The 19,268-nt window shown below is 44.4% G+C and overlaps 1 long non-coding RNA gene across 1 annotated transcript in view; it reads left to right on the top strand.

Moving 5' to 3' along the window:
* Positions 1-202: 202 nt before the first annotated feature.
* The window catches only part of LOC112551460, a 195,692-nt gene continuing 176,626 nt past the window's right edge, over positions 203-19,268 (top strand). The window contains exon 1 of the long non-coding RNA XR_003095773.1: positions 203-332. This is a non-coding gene — a long non-coding RNA (uncharacterized LOC112551460). The remainder of the gene's footprint in view (positions 333-19,268) is intronic.

Here is a 19,268-nt window from a genome sequence, read left to right as displayed (position 1 = left end):
CTAGTTCTATATTTTTATGTTTTTCTTTTTAAAATTGATATACAAATACATTAAATATGGGCAAGTAAGGTGATGCAAAGGGACCAGGTCACTATCTCTCTATAGAGATTCCTAAGGGGCATGCTCAAGTATGAAAGATAAATTGAGGAATAACTCCAAAGATTATTTCATTAAAGTTTTGCTTTCCCCCTGACTCCAGAAACAAGTTTGGAGCCCAGAAAGAATGCACCTGAAACCATCTACTAAAGGCAATCTACCCAGAGCTTCATGCATCTGATCTACCTTCTTCAATATCCTTGGCAGGACATTTCTCCAGAAGCACTCTCTCAAAGGTTAGACGGGTGCCCACATTACATACAGACCTCTGAAGATATGTTAATGTCAGCAGCATCACCTAAGTGAAGGGTGCAAGTGGAGTGTCAGCCCTTGGGACCAATTCAGTGCCAGCATGGCAGCCCTCAGGAAGCCCAGGCTACTGTCACAACCCCTGTACAAGAAGTTTGTGCTAAGGTGGCACCAGGCCATGCCAGTGCCACAAATGTGGCACCTCTGTGCGGGGGGGGGCGGGGCGGTAAGTGCTTGCTTCCTCCCACTCCCTGTGCTGCCCAGGGTCACAATATGTCAAGTTAGGCCTCTGTGTAATATTACAAAAATATTTAATGTCTGATTCTGCTGCTAGAGACAGCCACAAAAAATCAAGAATTCAGTTTTTGAGCTGACACCAAAATTGAAGCAAAATGGAAAGACATGGTTAGGAAGACCTGAAGCACAGATTTTAGCTTCTTCATGGAGACCCAAGAAAGCAGGCAGACCAGCCAGTCATCCCATTCCCATCCACTATGGCATCTGAAATTTATCCAAGAAACATTCCTAGTTGCATAGAAAAAATCAGGTAAGAATAGAAGAGAAATGCCCTAGATTTGAGCTACAAAACCTACTGAAATTCAAACAAAAACTCCCATTGATTTTAAAGGAAGATATAAGATATTACTGCAAATGCTATATGCATCTGTGTGAACAGCCTGTCTACAAATTGAATTGAATTATGAAACAGCTATAAAAAGTAGAAACTCAGACTGAACTCTGCTCTGAGTTACATAAATGGTAAAGCCAGACCATTTCTATTGATATGAGCCAATTTACTCTTGATTCGTGCTGATGTAACTCACTGCAAAGTTTGACCCTTTAAAATACCATATTTACTCAAATTTAAAATCATAGAATCATAGAAAATTAGGGTTGAACATCAGGAGGTCATCTAATCCAACCCCTTGCTCAAAGCAGGACCATCCCCAACTACATCATCCTAGCCAAGGCTTTGTATAGCCAGTTTTAAAAGCCTCCAAGGATGGAGAGTCCACAACCTCTCTGGGTAATCTGTTCCAGGGGTTTAACACCCTCCTACTGAGAAAGTTTCCACTTCTTATAAGCTTCCTTTTTGTGATTTATTTTACTGCTAAACCAAGCTGGTCTTTTGCCATACCTACTAGTCTTCCTGCACACTGGGATGGTTTGTCCCTGCACTCTCAGTAAGGCTTCTTTGTACTGGACTCCCCTCCCCCTCAGTTTGGCTTTTTAGGAGATCTTGCCCAAGAGTTCCCTGAGTGAGTTGAAGTCTGCTTTTCTGAATTTCAGGGTCCTTACTCTGTTGCTTTCCATCCTTCCTTTCCTCAGGACCCTGAATTCAATCATCTCATGGTCATTGCTGCCCAAGTTGCCATCCACTACTACATTGCCCACCAAGTCTTCCCTGTTTGTGATCAGCAGGCCAGAAGAGCCTTGTAGTCACTTTTGATCTGCTCAGGGTCTCCTCTGGCTGTATCACTGGTGTCTACATGGATGAGCTGCATGGGGTAGTATAGAGGGCCAGATGAGTCTCAGTAATCCTTCTGTGACATCTTGGCTCCAGGCTCTGGGAAAACACCAGACCTCCCAAGACTACAGGTCAGGCCAGTAGATGGATGCCTCTGTCCTCCTCAGAAGGGAGTATCCAATCACCACCACTCATTGCTTCTTCTTGATGGTAGTGGTCTTGGTCCTTCCAAACTTGGGGAGGCCTGTCCTGTCCTCTGTTGCTAGGTCTCCATATCTGTTCTCCAGGAAAAGTGCTGCAGGTGGAGATGAAAATTTTGCTTATTCCAGAGGTCACAAGCTTCCAGCTTCCTCCTTCTGGGGAGTCCATGTCCTCTCCCTTCTCCAATGTTGCCTTTGACAGTCCTTCCTCCACAGTCCTAGACATCTCCTCCAGCACTGACTCAATAAAGTCCTCATGGTGGAGGATGCTGCAGAACCTTGCCACCTCCTCCTGTAGCTTTCTTGCCTTCTCCCTGAGGGACACCACAAGAAGGCACCATTCATCACAGGCTCTCCCCCACCTGGCTGTCACTGGAAGGAATCTGCAAGCCTCAGTCTCCACAGTGCCAAACCAGAACCTGGGTGGAAGCGGTCCTCCTTGGACAGACACCTCACAGGTATAAGAGGCGGCAGTGGCAGTGGCTCTGGCATTGTGATGTCCTTCAGCCATTTCTCTGGGTCTCTTAATCTGCCACCTCTCTCTTGCTGCCCTTCTTCCAAGCAGACCTTCCCTAGCAAACTCACCTATAAGCTGGCCTTTTTACTGCTCCGTGGTCCCAAAAGGTTCGTTTATCTCTGCTTCCTCTCACCAAGCTTAAAGGCCAGCTCTCGCCAAGCTTCAAAGAGTGGGTTTGCAAACTGACCTGCAAAAGTGGCTGAGTTTTTCCCCCCAGTCAGCATGTGGGGGGGAACCCCTTGTTTTTGATTTGCATACAAAGAAGAAGTGGGGTGGGCAAGCTGCTGCTGCAGATCTGACTCTGACCCTGAGCTCAGGTCAGGGCCAGAGTAAGATCCATAGCAGTCTCCAAGTCCCCCATTCCCTGCCTCACATGCCCACTGCAGTTTCTGACTCCCTTTGCCCCCTTTCCCCCTTACTATCAGGAATAGCTCAGCTCTGACTCAGGTTGGCTTCCGTCCTGGGTACAAAGCACCGGGAAACTCTGTCCTCTGTCCACCCAATCAGCAGTGATGGCCCAGCAAGAGCTGTTCTTCCACATGCTGTGCTCTGTGAGCTGGCACAGAACAGATGCTGAGCAACAGTGGCTAACAATAACAGGGTGAGGGGATGTGGAAGAGACTGGGGGCATAGGTGGGGAAGGAAGTGGCAGAGATTGTAATGAGTGGGTGGGGGCAGAGATTTTGGGGAGTGTGGGAGAAAGAGCAAAGATTGTGGGGTGCTGCAGGTAGGGAGGTGGTAGGGGGCAGGAAGGCAGAAAGGGGAGAATGTGAGGAGAGGCAGAGGGCAAGGAATGCTGCCTGATCCACCCCAGCTACCTAATTCCCCCCCTACCCCGCCCAGCTACTGCTCTACCTACTGTAGCAGGGGCAAATTTAAGATAACTTTCCAATAATTAGATTCCATACTTGGAAAGTTACGACAAGTTTATATATTTTCCATATATAGAATCTAGTTATTGGGGGATTATCTTAAATTTAGAATTGTCTTAGATTTCAGTACATATGGTACTGATATTCATCAACATGAGCTGTTGTTCAAAGAAGGCGGCTTGCTAGGAAAAGATGGGATCCACCTAACAAAGAAAAGGAAGAGCATCTTCACAGACAGGCGTGCTAACCTAGAGAAGTGGGCTTTAAACTAGGTTGGCTGGGGTGATAGAGACCAAAGCTCTGAGATAAGTGGGGAAGTGGGTGACCCTGAGGAAAACAAGTAGGAGGCGGCAACAGGGGAGGTTCTTCTCATAGTTCCTGACAAATAAGGAAAATCAACTAGTTACCTTAGGAGCCTGTACATGAATTCATGTAGCCTGGGAAATAGGAAAGAAGAATTGGAAGTCCTCACAGTTTCTTCAAACAGCTAGTGGAAGTTTCCCAATCACAAGCCCTCATTCTCACATGGGACTTCAGTCATCCTGACATCTGCTGGGACAGCAATATAGCAGTGCACAGTAAGGGTTTGTGAAACAGGCCGTATTCGATTTGGATTTGGATTTGGCCCAAATCAGGGACAGTGATTTTATTTGTTGATTTGGATCACTGTCCCTGATTCAATTTGGCTGAATCTGAATCTGAAGATTCAATGCTGATCCAGAGAATCAGCGATTCAGCCATAGACGCAGCTTTAAATATTTTTTCTACATAGCTCGATGTACCAGGCGTGGCTCATGAATGCTGCCATTGTGGGGCAGATGGAGTTTCCCACAGGAGTGCGGAGGTGCCCCCCACATGCTAGGCAGTGAACCAGGAAGTAGACAGGAAGTACTTGATCAGCCATGAGGGGACCCTGGGTGCTCCCCCAGACTTAGGAGGCACCAGCCGGGGGGATGCAGGGGCCCCCCTGCTTGCTCTCCGGCAGACGCAGAAATGGATTAGAGTGCTTTCGGTCCACTTCCAGGTCTTCTGACAAGCAGGGTGGGGACCCCCTCCCCCCCACACACACACTCCTGTGGGATGCTTCATCCGCCCCAGCACCTCAGCATTCACGAGCTGCCTGGTACCTTGAAGTATGTAGAAAAAAATGTTTAAAAGTTGTGTCTATGGCTGAATCATTGAATCTTTCTGAATTCCTCCAAATTGATTCAGAGGATTTCAATTTGATTCGGAGAGATTAAAGGGTCTCCTGATTCAATTTGGATTTGGAGATTTGGCCACTGAATTGGGCCGAATCTCTGCTGAATCAAATCAGTAACTGAAGCTTCACACAGCCGTAGTGCGCAGGCAATCCAGGAAGTTTTTGGAGACTGTTAGGGACAACTTCCTGGTGCAAGTGCTGCAGAAGCTAGCTAGGGGCCATGCTCTTCTTGACCAGCTTCTCACAAACAGGGAAGAATTGGTGGGCAATGTAATAGTGGATGACAACTTGGGCATCAGTGATCATGAGATGATTTGAGTTCAGGATCCCGAGGAAAGGAAGGATGGATAGCAGCAGACTAAGGACCCTGGACTTCAGAAAAGTAGATTTTTACTTGCTCAGGGAACTCATGGGCAGGATGCCCTGGGAAGGCAGTCTGAAGGGCAGAGGAGTCTGGGAAAGCTTGGTGTACTTTAAAGAAGCTTTACTGAGAATGGAGGAACAAACCATCTCAATGTACAAGAAGACTAGAAAGTATGGCAGAAGAACAGCTTGGCTTAGCAGGGAACTCTTCAGTGAGCTAAACAACAAAAAGGAAGCTTATAAGAAGTTGAAACTTGAACAAACAACCAGGGAGGAGTATAAGAGCATTACTTGGGCATGCAGGGATGAAGTCAGGAAGGCCAAAGCGCAATTGGAGTTGTAGCTAGCAACATAGGTGGTGGAAGGGGGGCTAACAGGGCTTAGCGCCCCCCCTCCCCCAATGTGGGGCAGCAATAGGGCTGCAAGGCAGTCTGGCTGAGGGCTTCCGGCAGCTGCATAGGGGTGGGGAGGGGCAGGCTCTGCACAGCTGGTGGGGTGCAGGACTTAACCATGAGTGGCTTATCCAGGCAGCACAGCTCCTGCTGCTACATGCGCCCAAGGAGGCATGGGGGGCGTGTGCCCCTGGATCTGTGAGGGGCAGGGCAGGCTGTTGCTGCAGGTTGGGGCTGGAGCTGGGCTTGCACTGGGCTCTTCCCAGGGATGACTTGGAGCAGAGAGGAAGAGGGGTGGGTGCAGAGGTCCCGGGGGTCCCAGCTGACTTGAAAGTATCCAGCCTCTCAAGGTGTTCCTTCAAAAGGTCAGCATTGATGGAGGGTAATGAATTTCCCTCACCCAGGCCTTCCTGTCCCGTAATGGGCAGGGGTTTCCCTTGGGACTGGTAAAAGACCAACGCAAAGTACGTATTTAGCAAGTTGACTTTTTCATGGGCATTGGTTGTCAGTTGTCACATCTGATTTAGCAGGGATCCAATGTTGCCCCTAGCTCCCCACATATCTAAAAAAGGACTTTTTATTGTCCTTGATACTTGTAGCCAGTTGGAGTTCAGTCGCAGCCTTGGCTTTCCTGGTTTGATCTCTGCAGGTCCAGACCAGTGCAGAATATTCCTCCTTGGAGGTGGAGCCCATCCTCCATCCTTTGTAGGTCTTTCTTTTTACGCTCAGGAGGTCCACCAGTTCCCTGCAGAGCCATGGGGGCTGCTGTGCCCTTTTGCCTGACTTTCCTCCGAGATGGGATAGATTTTGCTTGTGCATCAAGGATCGCTCCCTTGAGGAGCAACCACTTTTCCTGAATTCCCCTCCCATTTGGGCTGAGGCCCTTTACGGCCTCACTGACAAGCCTCCTAAGCTTGTCAAAGTCAGCTTTCCTGAAGCTGAGGACTTCTGTATTGCTGACTGACTTGCCAGCTTTATGGCAGATGGTGAAGGTGATCAGCTCATGGTCATTGTCACCCAGCTTCCCTTCTATCATTAGGTTGCTGATAAGGTCATCCCCCATTGCCAGTACCAGGTCGAGCAGAGCTTTACCTCTCCTCGGCCCGTAGACTTCTTGTGTCAGATAGAAGTCATCCATGCATGTGAGAAAACTTTGTGACTGTTCGGATTTGGCTGAGCGCTCTTCCTACGAGATGTCTGGGTAGTTGAAGTCTCCCATGACAACCATGGACCAGGAGTGTGCGGCCTTGGCCAATCCCTGGTCAAGCTCTTGATCCTGGGTAGGAGGTCTGTAATAGACTCATGATTGTGTCCCCTGTGCTGTGTTCCCCATGGATTTTCTCCCAGAGGGTCTCCAGTCATCCACCTTAGGCACCAATGTCATCTTTCAGGGATGTGTATCTTTCCTTGACATAAAGAGCTACACCTGTGCCCCTTTTGTCCACTCGATCTCTCCTGTACAAGCTATACCCAACTATACTTGTGGCCCAGTCATGGGTGGAGTCCTGCCAGGTCTCTGTTATCCTTATGGCATCATATTTATTTGTGTTTAGCAGGAGGACAAGTTCCTCCTGTTTATTCCCCAAGCTCCTGGCATTTGTATACAGGCAGGAAAGTGCCCCTTTGGGGACCCCTGCCTTGCCCGCAGAGCATTCCAGGGCTGGGGCAGGGGGGGGCTGCTTAGCCTGCTGGCTTTGCAAGGGTTGCTCAGTGGGCCAGCAGTGGCAGTAGTCCCCCCATCCCACAGCAGGCTCAGTTTAAAGGCCGGTGGAGCAGGTCAGCCAGTCTGGCTGAGAAGAGCCTCCTCCCCAGTGGAGAGAGGTGGAGGCCATCTCTTCCCAGCAGCTCACTGCCTCTCTCACCAAAGAGCGGACTGTGGTCATGGAAGCCAAAGCCTTCCCGATGACACCAGCACTGCAGTCTGGTAACCAGACTGGACTAATTTCTAATGGTTCTGAAATTACCTCAGCTAATTGCTTCATTACCCAAGATGGATCCTATTCAGCCAATTAGCTGATTGTCCACTCTAGCCCTAGGACAGTTCTGGATCATGCCAGGCTTCAAACTCTCAGCTTTCAACTTGTGAGTACAAGTTCAAGATTGTTATCCTCAGCTGTCCTGCACTGCCATGATTTGGATCTGATTCCTGATTCCAAAATCAAGCCTCCTGCCATACACATGTGGCAGGGATGTGTTGGGATTGGGACTCAGATCCCATAATGCCTTTAACTGAACATGTACTAGGGGCCTAAATGTCTTTGTTTTAAAAAGAACATGAATTAATATAGGGGTTCTATAAGACAGCTATCTATAGACTTCCTTAAATACTAAGTTCTGGTATAACTGCATTTTATTCAGTGTTATAACAACTGGGACTTCCATGGAATTATATCAGGGATGATTTGTCCATTATATCATGTCCATTTGTCTATAATGAATTTACCTCTGGCACCTAGGTCTTATCCAGAATTTTTTTCACTATAAACTAAGGTAAGATAAATTTATTTAGTTTCTGCAATCTGCATGAGCCAATCCATGCAACTATTAGTTAACTTATGTAAGAATGCATGCAGGAAAATCAGGAAGAAAAAAAACTAGAGTGGGAAAAAATGCTCCTAATGTTCAGAAAGGAATGTAATAGCAACCTATTGTTCAGAGTCCCCAAGTGACCATATCTTGGCCTATACCACAAGAAGGCACTTGGTTTTGGCAGTTTATTCAATTGCAAGGTATTGGATATTTGTTGTTTTTTTTTTAAGTTATTAAGATTTCTTTTAAAATAGTCTAAAATGATGTATAGTAACTTTATCCTTATGTTATTTTTCTCTGTAAGTACAAGAAAGGAGGAGAAAAAAGGGAAGGAAGAGGTAATGTTTCCTAAATCATACCTATGAGAGCATAACAGTAGCACTTCCCTGACTTCTACATTAAATAGTCCCAAACTCCCAGTGCCATAGGAAAAAATGGACATCTCACAAGCAGCTTAAAGGCAGCCCTCAAAATGAATAGCTGGAAATTAGAAAGAATATTTTAAAATACTAGTTAAAGTTTTAAGAATGTCAGTGCAAAGAAACAAGACAGGTTGCTCTCCTTTGGCATTTCTGCTTTTGATAACATTTCAGATACTGCCATTATCTTATTCCTTTTCTATTTTGGTCACCAGTTTTTCCTTGCAACTCTTAATCTTCAAGCCAGCTCTAAGTAACATGATGCTTACTCTACAGGCAGGATGTCTGGCATCTAGCCTTCGGAGCTGAAAATAAATGTCTATCTATGGATTGTTCAGTAAGAAATATTTGTGGAGTAGAAAACTAGTTCCTCTCCTCTCTGGGCCCCAGAATATCATGGTTTAAGCCTCATTGAATTAGAGATAAAAATACTCTAATCTAGATTTTTCCATGCCTCAGAGAACAGTACAGCTGCTAAATTTTTTTAATAAGTGTTTTATAACTGGGGAACTTAAATGGGAATCAGAGTTACTTTTCTCCTTATTAAGCAGCAATTTGCCCCAATGTGGTTTCTTCTTATTGTTTTGCTTTAATATGAAAGAGGAATGCTAGTCAAACTGATTAACTAAGTCACTGATGTTCCAGTGAAATTCTGCATTTTTACAAAGATGAGGCATTAGAACTTTTCTTTAAACAAAAGAATTCTAATGCACTGTGATATTTTTCAGAGGAATCCCTAAATTTCTAATTTCCCACAAAATAAAGTAGCCATCTAGCCAGTATTTAATAGCAATTTAATCTTTATAAAAAACTTATCTTGATATCTTGTAGTTTTGTGTTTTTTATTAAATAAATCTCCCATTAATACTGGACATGGCTGACAGCTGCAGGCAGTCAGGCCTGGGAAAGTCATTGAGAATTCATTGACTGCAAAATTCACTCTATCTAAAGAGCCTGCACTGGCAATGTTAATGGCATGTTCTGTTGGAGGGGAAATAGATAAGAATGAGGGTATGAAAAATGACCACATCTTGGCCTTCTGTAGAAACAATAGAGCAGGAATCTTTAACCAAGGATGTGAAGGCCAATTTTATTGTAGTAGAGTATTAAAACATCTGTTATTAAAAGGTCAAGTTTGAGATTTTTTGAAGGATATGCAGATCACTCCATGGTAGCTCCTTAAGGGAGAGAGCATGTTGTAGACATGATTCTGAATTTCTGCACATAACAGCATGCAAAGCTTCCATTAACCCTGTTTTAACGTATCTATTTTCAAAGTATTATTGGATTGTGATTTTAAAAAAATGCTGAATGGCTATTAATTATGAGGCTTTCATATTTGCATTTCGAAGCACTTTAATTAAGGTGTTTGTAGTTGTCAGAGGACATGGTCTTTCTGACTTAATAATGAGACTGTCCTGGAAGGGTGCTGCTGGAAATATTATTATTTGTATTCAGTAATACCTAGGAGCTAGAGACATGGAACAAGACTATGTTGCACTAGGTGCTGTAATAAACAGAACAAAGATACAGTCCCTGCCCCAAAGCACTTTAGATGAAATAGGATGTTCTGTGGCTTTGCGAGAGAAATCAGAATGGATGACTTTAGGGACCCTTTGAATTAGGGCTTGCCCTTGAACACAGATGACTGAATTTGATAGCCTGGGAGTCCCCTTTGTTCCTAAATGCAACTTCTTGACTATTTGAAGGACAGTGCATCCCATCTGGTAAGAACAGGGGTCATCAACTAGTTTAATTACATTCTAACTCCCTAAAATCTCCCTGGTAATTTCAGTTTCTACTTCCCTTCCTGCTCTAATATATTATGTAGCAATAAACAACTACTTAGTATATTTCAGTGGGCACTAAAGGGATTCCTGCTTGTAAAAAGAACTGTATGATAAGGGATGTTATATTATTCATAAGCTCATAGTCATTGAGCTTGACAAAAATCATGAAAAAATAGAACAACAACAGATCAAAAAGATCTGAAGTGGTAGCTCCAGCAGCTGTATGTAAATCCAAAGGCTGAGTATATCTGAGGACACTGAAGACATATTTGACATTCATGGTTAGAGTGAAATGGCAAAAATGTTACTAAAAGATCCATAGCCACAATGAGTTCTCAACAATTCCTAGCTGCACTTTATCAATTTTGACCTCAACAGTATTTTATTTTTTAAATGCAAAATATCCAAGTTGATAGATGCAAAAAAGTCTTGTGATCAGGCTGACATAAGTGCCCCAAATGAAGGGTGGCCTGGCACTGTGCTGCCCATTTAAGAGTTGTAGTAGATAAGTTATCACTCAACCCAGGTGTTTTCCTGCTCCTTGTTTGATTCTGGAGGTGTTGCAAGCTGTCCCGATTATATTGCCAAGATCCAGTGAAGTGGCATCCAGTGTTTTGCACCTACCCATCTGCTGGGAATGAGTACCAGACTTACAGCATTTGGTTTTCACCCCTCCCTCAAAGAAGGTCTCTTGGAGACCTTATATTGTCACAATGTAGGGGAAGACAGTCATAGAACCCCATTTGGCTCCACTAGGACCAGGCCCAATCTGGCCATTAATGAATCTGACATATAATTGGGTTTGTAAACTGAAAACAGCGCTTATTCCATAGACATTTGTGATTATGAAATCAGCAGTTTGGGAAGCTGTAAAATAAAAATTCCTTATGGTTCATCAATTCCTCCTTGAGCATCTCTTGTCCTAAATACAACAGAGGACTGTAACCTTGTAATTAGCCTTGTATTTTGGTCTGTTAGTAGGGTCCTACCCAAATTAAGGCAGCACACAGGTGATTTTGCAGGCCAGTCATGGTGCTGGCTGCTATTTTCATGGGCTTATTATAGTAGAGGCCCCCCATGCCTTTAACTGGCCAAGGGGCCCCTCACTGCAGATTGGTGGATGGCCTGAAACCACAGCATAATCCTCCTTGGCAGCAGCGTGCTGCAGCAGCATGCCTCTGGCTGATTAAAAGATGGAGCAGCAACCCTGTCACTTCCCTGACTGGCCCCAGACTGGCATCTGTACTGAGCCTACATTACAGGCTCAGCCTCTCATTTGTTCCCTTTTACCTCCCATGCTCCAGAACTGCAGAGCTTCCCACCCTTACCTCTACTTGCTGGTCAGTTTTTTTATTTTTTTGCAATAAGTATGCCAAAATCACAGAGCCTGCCATTTTTGGTAGAAAACACGAAATTGCAATTTTGGTAGGTTCCTATCTATTAGATATTGCATCAGTAAACATGCTCATTGTATTTAATTGCAAGTATGCTCCTAGTGCCCTTCTCCAAGCCAAATATGATAGCCGCTTAATGAGCTGTCTTTTGGGGCAGTTGTTTATAGTAATGAATACGTAGTTCTGGGGAGTGTGTGTGTGTGGGTGGGTGGGTGGGTGTGCATGTGTGTGTGTGTATGTACTTTGTTAATCACTTGATTTGATCCAGTGATCAAATGATCATTATTTCTGTGACTGATGCCACCAAAGCTGAATAGATTATGACAACGTGCATTTTTATAAAGACAGTAGGTATCTGAATGCTTCTGTCTCTCTCAATCTTCGGCCACCCATGTGACCTATAAATTACATGGGAGTGCCCCTCCTAGGTAGGGTGGTCATATGTCCCAAATTGGCCAGGACATCCCGAGATTTTGGAGGCAGGTCGTGGCTGGGCAGTGACAATTAAAATGAGCATCCCAGGGGCACAGAGGCAGAGTGGCAGGGGCTGTGAAATAAAAAGCCCTGGCCAAAAACAAAATTGCCCTAAAATAGGTTAGCTTGATTAGTGAAATGACCATTAACACTAATTGTTACTTCGTGGGTGTTAACAATGGGTCATTAATGAAACAAGGAGGAAGGCTTTCCTTTTTTTGGAAAGCAAAGTCATCTCATGAGAGGTGCATTCATGAGGTTGGCTTTGCCATCAAGACAAGATTGTCAGGCATTTTTCAGAACTTCCTGAGGGCATTAACAAACACCTTATGACTTTCCGCCTCAACCTCAGTAATAACTAGTATGCTATGGTCATCAGTGTATATACCCCACACTTGATGATGAAGAAGTGAACAAGGAACAGTTCTACTGTGCTCTTGACAAAATCCTGACTGCCACTATCAAGGAAGACAAGCCCATCCTCATGGGTAACTTCCATGAAAAAGTTGGATGACACTCTGAACTCTGGAGTGGCACCATTGGGAAAGAAGGGGTGGGGAAAGGCAACTCCAGTGGTATCCTCCCCCACAGAAAATGTGCAGAGCATGAGTTGTTCATCACGAATATCATCTTCAGACAGAATGACAAATATAAGACTACTTGGAAATATCTATGCTTCAATCATTGGCACCTTCTTGAGTATATTATTGTCAGAGCCCATGATCATGCTAAGGTCTGTATCACCCAAGTCCTGGGAGGTGCAGATAACTGCTGGATGGACCACCATTTAATCAGATCAATCCTGGACATGCAGCTTGCACCACAACACCATAAACAATTGAAAGGAATGTAGAAGAGATTTAACATCAAGGTACTCCAAGACCAAACTAGATGCAAGGCTCTTTAGCAATGCCTTACTGAGAAGCTCTCTGAACTACCTGATGACATCAAGGTCATCCAGGCACACTGGGAGGAGATTAAGAACATTAATCACAAAGAATATGCTGAATCAACTGCATACTTCACTTATCATCACCAAGATTGGTTTTAATGAGAACAATGAGGAAATCCTAGCATGCATCCTTTAGAAGAGAGCTGCATTCTGTAGTTGGCAAAATGACCCCTTCAACCAACAAAAATGAAAGGTTTACCATCAGCTCAAAGCTGTAATTCAGAAGAGGCTATTGGACATAAAGAACCAGTAGTGGCAAGCGAAAGCCATGGGGATCCAGAGTGTTGCTGACCAGCATGATCTGAGAAGCTTCTTTCAAGCAATAAAAACCATTTACAGGCAACGTTCCAATGGCCTAACCCCTTTTTGATCCCAGGATGGCTCCGCCTTTTTCACAGACAATGTATCCATCAAGCAATGCTGGAAGGATTCTACTCAACTATGAATCTGAGGTCTCAGACACCACCATCAAATCCATCCCTCAGACCCAGTAATAGAATCTCTTGCAGATCCCCCATGCTTCAAGGACATCTGTGCCATGACTCAGACCAAGAACCATAAGGCGCTAGGCCCAGACAACATCCCTGAAGAGGTCTTCAAAGTTGGTAGAACAATACAAATGCAAAAATTTCACCAATTTCTCATCAAAATATGGGTTAATGAGGAAGTTCTATCTGACTTAAAGAATACCAAGATTGTGACCATCTTCAAGAAAGAGGACAAATCAGTGTGTGGGAACTACTGAGGCATTGCCCTCCTCTTCATTGCCAGAATGATTCTTACTTGCATCCTTCTGAATTGCCCCCCACCCCCTTGCTGAAGAAGACCTTTCAGAATCCCAGTGCGTCTTTAGACCATCTCAGGGTACCACCAACGTGATTTTTGTTGCACAACAGATCCAGAAGAATTGTAGAGAGCAATATCAGGAGTTGTTTATGGCATTCAATGAACTAACCAAGGCCATCAACTCCATCAATTGTGAAGCCTTATGGAAGGTGCTGGCTAGGTTTGGTTGTCCACTGAAGTTCATCAGTGTCCTCAGGTTACTGCATGATGGGATGACCACCACAGTCCTTTGCAGTGGATTAGAGACAGGCCCATTTACCATCTGTACTGATGTCAAGTAGGGCTCCATCATCACCCCAACCCTTTTTCCATCTATCTTCCTGTGATTTTGATTCTCATCTGTGATCACCTTCCTCCTGGAATTTGGGTTGAGTATAGAATAGATGGTTAGCTTTCAACCTGAGATGCCCTCACAGCAAAACAAAACTTACCAAGACTGGCATCACTGACCTTCAGTATGCTGATGACTGTGTTATGCTCATGCACACTGAGACCATTGTGCAGTTCATCCTTGACCTTTTCTCAGGTGCCTGTCACAGCCTGGGACTCCCCCTTAACATTGGGAAGATCAAGGTGCTTCATCAGCCTGTTCCAGCACAAACTGCCCCCTTTCCCCTACAAATTACTATCGGTAGAGAACCAATGGAAAATGTTGGGCATTTCCCATACCTTGGTAGTCACCTCTCCCAGTCAGTCAGTCCTGATGTAGAAACTGAACACAGGATTTGATGTGCCAGCATATCCTTCAGAAAGCTGCTTCACCATGTCTTTGCTGACCAAGATCTGCAGATGGAAACTAAGATCCTGGTCTACAATGCAGTAGTAATCCCCATGCTCCTCTATGAATGTGAGACATGGGTGACATAAAGCAATCTTAAGTACCTGGAATGGTTCCATCAGTGTTGCCGTAGGAAGATTCTTCACATCAGATGGAAAGACCACTGCACCAATGCCAGCATCTTCTCTGCAGCTAACATAACCAACATTGAGGCAAAGGTCATAAAACATCAACCCTACTGGGAGGGCCACTGTGTGCAGATGGCTGACGCTCATCCCCCATAGCAAGTCCTCTTCTCTCAACTTCATCATGGTAGGAAGACCTGCAGAGAACAGAGGAAGTTCTATAAGTGCACCCTGAAACCATACCTTAAGAAGTGTGGCATCAACCGTACAAATTGGGAAGTGCTGGTCGGTAACAGGTGTCAGTGGTGTCAGACCATACATCAAGCTGTAGCCCACTTCAAAAAGAACCGTTTTGCTCAGGAAGCTGAGAAACAGCATAGGAGGAAGAAAAGCACACAAAATATGGTCACCCTACTTCTAAATGTAAGAATACTACAGGATAATAGTGAGTCACACACCATTTCTACCCAAACAAAGATCTGATGTGCAATAGCATCTTGTGCTCTTGTAAGCAAATGGTTATAGTCTTCCATGCAGGCAGCAGAGTAAAAAAATCTTACATAATAAAAGTTGTTAGGAATGAATAGCATCTTATTCCTTTTCTTGTATAGGTGAGGTCCCAGGGGTAGGAAGGATATGCTATTGACTGATACAAGGTCAATGTGAATTCTCATATAATCCACTCCATCTGCTTAACTATAATTTGAGAACATGAAAGTGAATGCAAAGATGTTTTACTTCTTATCCAACATTAAGCCTCCTTGATTTATGCTCCTGGAACGATGAATAAAATGTGTCTATGACAGAGTGCCTCTGCTGCAGGGTTTCTATAATAGATCAGCTTTATCTATTGCTGCCAACTAGACTCAGTCTGACCTGTGTTGGAGCACATTAAGGAACAATACTGTTGTTCTCACTGCTGCATTTACTGTAGGTTTGCATTCTTCCAGGAAAAATCTGCCAGACAGATTTAATATTGTATGTACAACTGCAGCAAGAATCTTTAGATATTATGAAAATAAATGGTAATGCTTTCATCCAAAAGCATGCTGAAAACATAGGCAAACATATCATATCCATTTAAGTGAGTCCAAGCATATTTTTGTGACAGGTGGGGCCCTATATGAGGGTATGGGTTTAGAGGTTGAAGGAGAAAAAATTCCCACCCTTGGTACTTCTTAAAAATGATTGACCATGCAGCTAAACCTCTGGGTTATCCTGCATTATATGGTTCCTTTTCAACAAACCAGGGATGCTTACAAGAGTTATATTTTTCATGCAATAAGGCCCCTGAAAGTGCTCTACAGATGTGACATAACACATGCTCATGGATATAGAATACTTTTTAAATGACTGATCATGGAAAAAAAAAATTCTCATTAAATCAGCTATTAGCTGAAGGAGCTCTAGAGCATAGTGCCTTAGGGAACTTCTGTTCAGGTCCCCTGCAAGGGTTTAAGTGCAGGTGATTCTACCCACATCCCATGTGCCTTTGCAGGGCTGTCACAGAGAGGAGAGTCTACTCTCTGTATCAAGGGAGGGAAAAGGAAGGGAAGGGGGAGGGGTCATGGGTTTGGGGTAGGGTGAGGTGGAGGTGGGGGAAGGTACCCCTGCTGGGGCCTTGGGGGAAGCCAGCCCATGCCCTCAAAGTGAAGGGGCTCCATTCTTCCCTCCCCTGACCCCCAAACCCCAGGCTCTGGCTATGGCAAAGCCAGGCTGGCAGCTGTATATTGCCACTGTCAAAAGCCTCAATACCTCACAGGCCCAGTCCAGCTCCCCCTGGTACCTCAGCTGGGGTACCTGAGAGGAACCTACAAGGCAGGAGGGACTGCCTTGGAGGCTCCCCCACCCCATGCCTTAGTTTCTTGACAGCAGCAGCATGCAGCTGCAACAGAGGACAGGATGGAAAAGGACCTCCACCCCTGCCTCACTGCCCCCTCCCCAACTATCCCAGCTGGAGTATTGGGGGGGAGCTGGGCCAGGCCCATGAGGCGAGAGGCTATCTGGCAACCTTCTTGGAGGCTGCTGAAGCACCCCCGCCTACTAGCCAGGACCAGTGCAGGCAGTCTTGAACCCTGCCTCCCCACCTCACAGGCAGTGGGGTTTAGTGGTGCTTTGTGTAAAGTGCCATGAGTTAGAGTGCCCAAATGTCTGTAGGCAGCCCAGATTGCTTTCATGCACCAAGACAGCTACAGTTTTTAAGGAAGATTTACTTCTAAAATAAATTGCATTAAGATAACAATGAAAGGTCATCACTTTCTGAAGGTGTTAAATACTATGTATTTCAAGTAGTGAGATCTGGTTGGCCAGTAAATCTTTCCCTGTGGCCCATGGCACAATCCTTTGGTCATAAACGGTTATATGCTGAATTGGCATATCAAGAGGAAGAAGTTTGTCATCATGTTGTATTATTAGCCTCAGTAGTATAGCCAAAGAACTAATTATGAATAAGGAATACGACTCCTGATCACTGTTCAGTCATAATGCTATGAAGAACTATATTAGCATAACATTAATTTATTGTTACAGGATAAAAAATGTAAAAAATAGCCACAATTGAAGAACTATTGGAAAAGGTTACTAAATGATATTTCACTATTCTTTTACATCCAAGTGCTTTCTGTTTATTAATTTTCTGACTCAATTCTTGCTCTTTCTATCAGGCAGCTGGTCCTACATGTATAACTCCATGAGGGACATGGGGGAGGGGTTTCAATTTCATGGTGTTTTTTGTTGCTAATAATTGTTTCATGCTCAGCCCCTGGGAGGGCCACATACCTTTGCACTTTCATTATTACTTTTAATATTTTTATAATAAAGATTTAAAAAGTGAAAATAGTCTCTTTTTATCAATGCACATGCACATTATGTCTAGCATGCACACCAAGTTCAGTCTGTGTTCTCCTGGGTGCAGGCTGGTTCAATACTAATTGATCCTTATCAGTGCTGTTAAGAAATGGCTTCACAGAATTGTCTGATGTATTTCAGGAGGTATTAAAAGAGTATTTTGTTGGCAGCTTATTTATCGCTTATCATTTCCTATAAATACCTTAGGGGACAGCCTGTTGCTAGAATTTTTCAGAGTTAGATTCCCTCACAAAACAATATTTGAAAGCAAATGATATGTTATCTGTGCTTTTGCATTCTGAGCCTCCTTGTATCTTTTACTGTCTTTCTGGAGTTAATCTGAAGGTTTTTAATTGTCAAGAAAATGAAAAATAATGCATGTAGGAGAGAAGTACTTATACATTACTGGGATATCAACACCAACAATTTCCTGACTTTCATGAATAACATTTTCCATTATGTGTCACATTTTCTATAAGCACTATATTGTACATTACCTAACTTATCCTCATCACAGTCATTAGGAGAGCTGGTAAATATGTATTTATTGCCACCACCTTCCAGAGAGGTAAACTGTTGTGAAAATCCTTGATTGTGTAGCTATACTTACACTGAGACGTACTTACTCAGCCTTCACTGTAAATAGGCAATAGGCCCCTCCTTTGATAACATTACTCCTGGAAGTGTTAACCTTTAAAAAGAGTATAGAAACTTTTTTTCAGGCTTAGAGAGAGTAACTATCCACTTGTCCCACTGAAGTCATTGGGAGATTTGTTCTTTAATTAATTGGAAACATGTGAGTTGGCAGGTCCACTTGCTTCCCTTTCATCATGTTGGAATCACCAGGATCTCTACCTCATCTTCTCTCCCTCTCGCCTACCACATCTTGTTTCACTTTTCAAAGAAATCATAAGGCCATGTAGTGATTACCAACAATGGGCAAAATAAAACATGCAATATTTCCAATTCTCTTAATACTTCAAAACATATCCCTGGCCACAGGGGATGACCTGGTGAGAGGACTGCAGGTCCTTGACCACCTGGGCAATAGTGATAATCACCTGCTGGATTTCATTATCCAACGCAGGGCATCAAGGGCTCACACCAAGGCTAAAGCCCTTGACTTCAGAAAGTCCAACTTCAATGAGCTTAGGAGACTAGTGGGGGAGGCACTGAGGGCCCACAAGGTACAGAAGATGGTAGTCCATGAGGGATGGTCATACCTTAAGGGGCCGATCCTCCAGGCCCAAAGATTAACAGTCCCTGAGAGAAGCAACGGGCGTAAGAGTGCTCAGAAACCCCCTTGGCTCAGCAAGGGCATTCAGCAATGCCTGAGGACTAAAAGGGGGCGGAAGGGAGAGTTATCACCAAGGAGTAGTACTCCTCCTCAGCCTGTGAGTGTAGGAGGGCTATTAGGAAGGCCAAGGCAGAGATGGAACTCAGGCTAGCGTCCAGGATTAAGGACAACAAAAAGTCCTTTTTCAAGTACATTGGGAGCAAGAAGAGGGCACCAGGAAATGTAGGCTCCCTGCAAGACCCAAACAGTAATCTTGTGGCTACACCAGACAAAAAAGCTGATATTTTAAACAGTTTCTTTGCCTCTGTTTTCTTGAACAGGGACCGGGATATCCCACCTACCAGAAGTAGAGACAATCTTGGGGATGGCTCTGTCAGGCCTTCAGTCAGTGCAGATGTAGTTAGGGATCTTCTGGAAGGGCTAGACATTTTTAAATCTGCAGGTCCAGATGCCCTCCAC

The sequence above is a fragment of the Alligator sinensis genome, unplaced genomic scaffold (genome assembly GCF_000455745.1).
Source record: "Alligator sinensis unplaced genomic scaffold, ASM45574v1 scaffold606_1, whole genome shotgun sequence".
Lineage (NCBI taxonomy): Eukaryota > Metazoa > Chordata > Crocodylia > Alligatoridae > Alligator > Alligator sinensis.
Note: the sequence above shows the minus strand (reverse complement) of the source record. Positions and strands in the feature narration are given on the sequence as shown.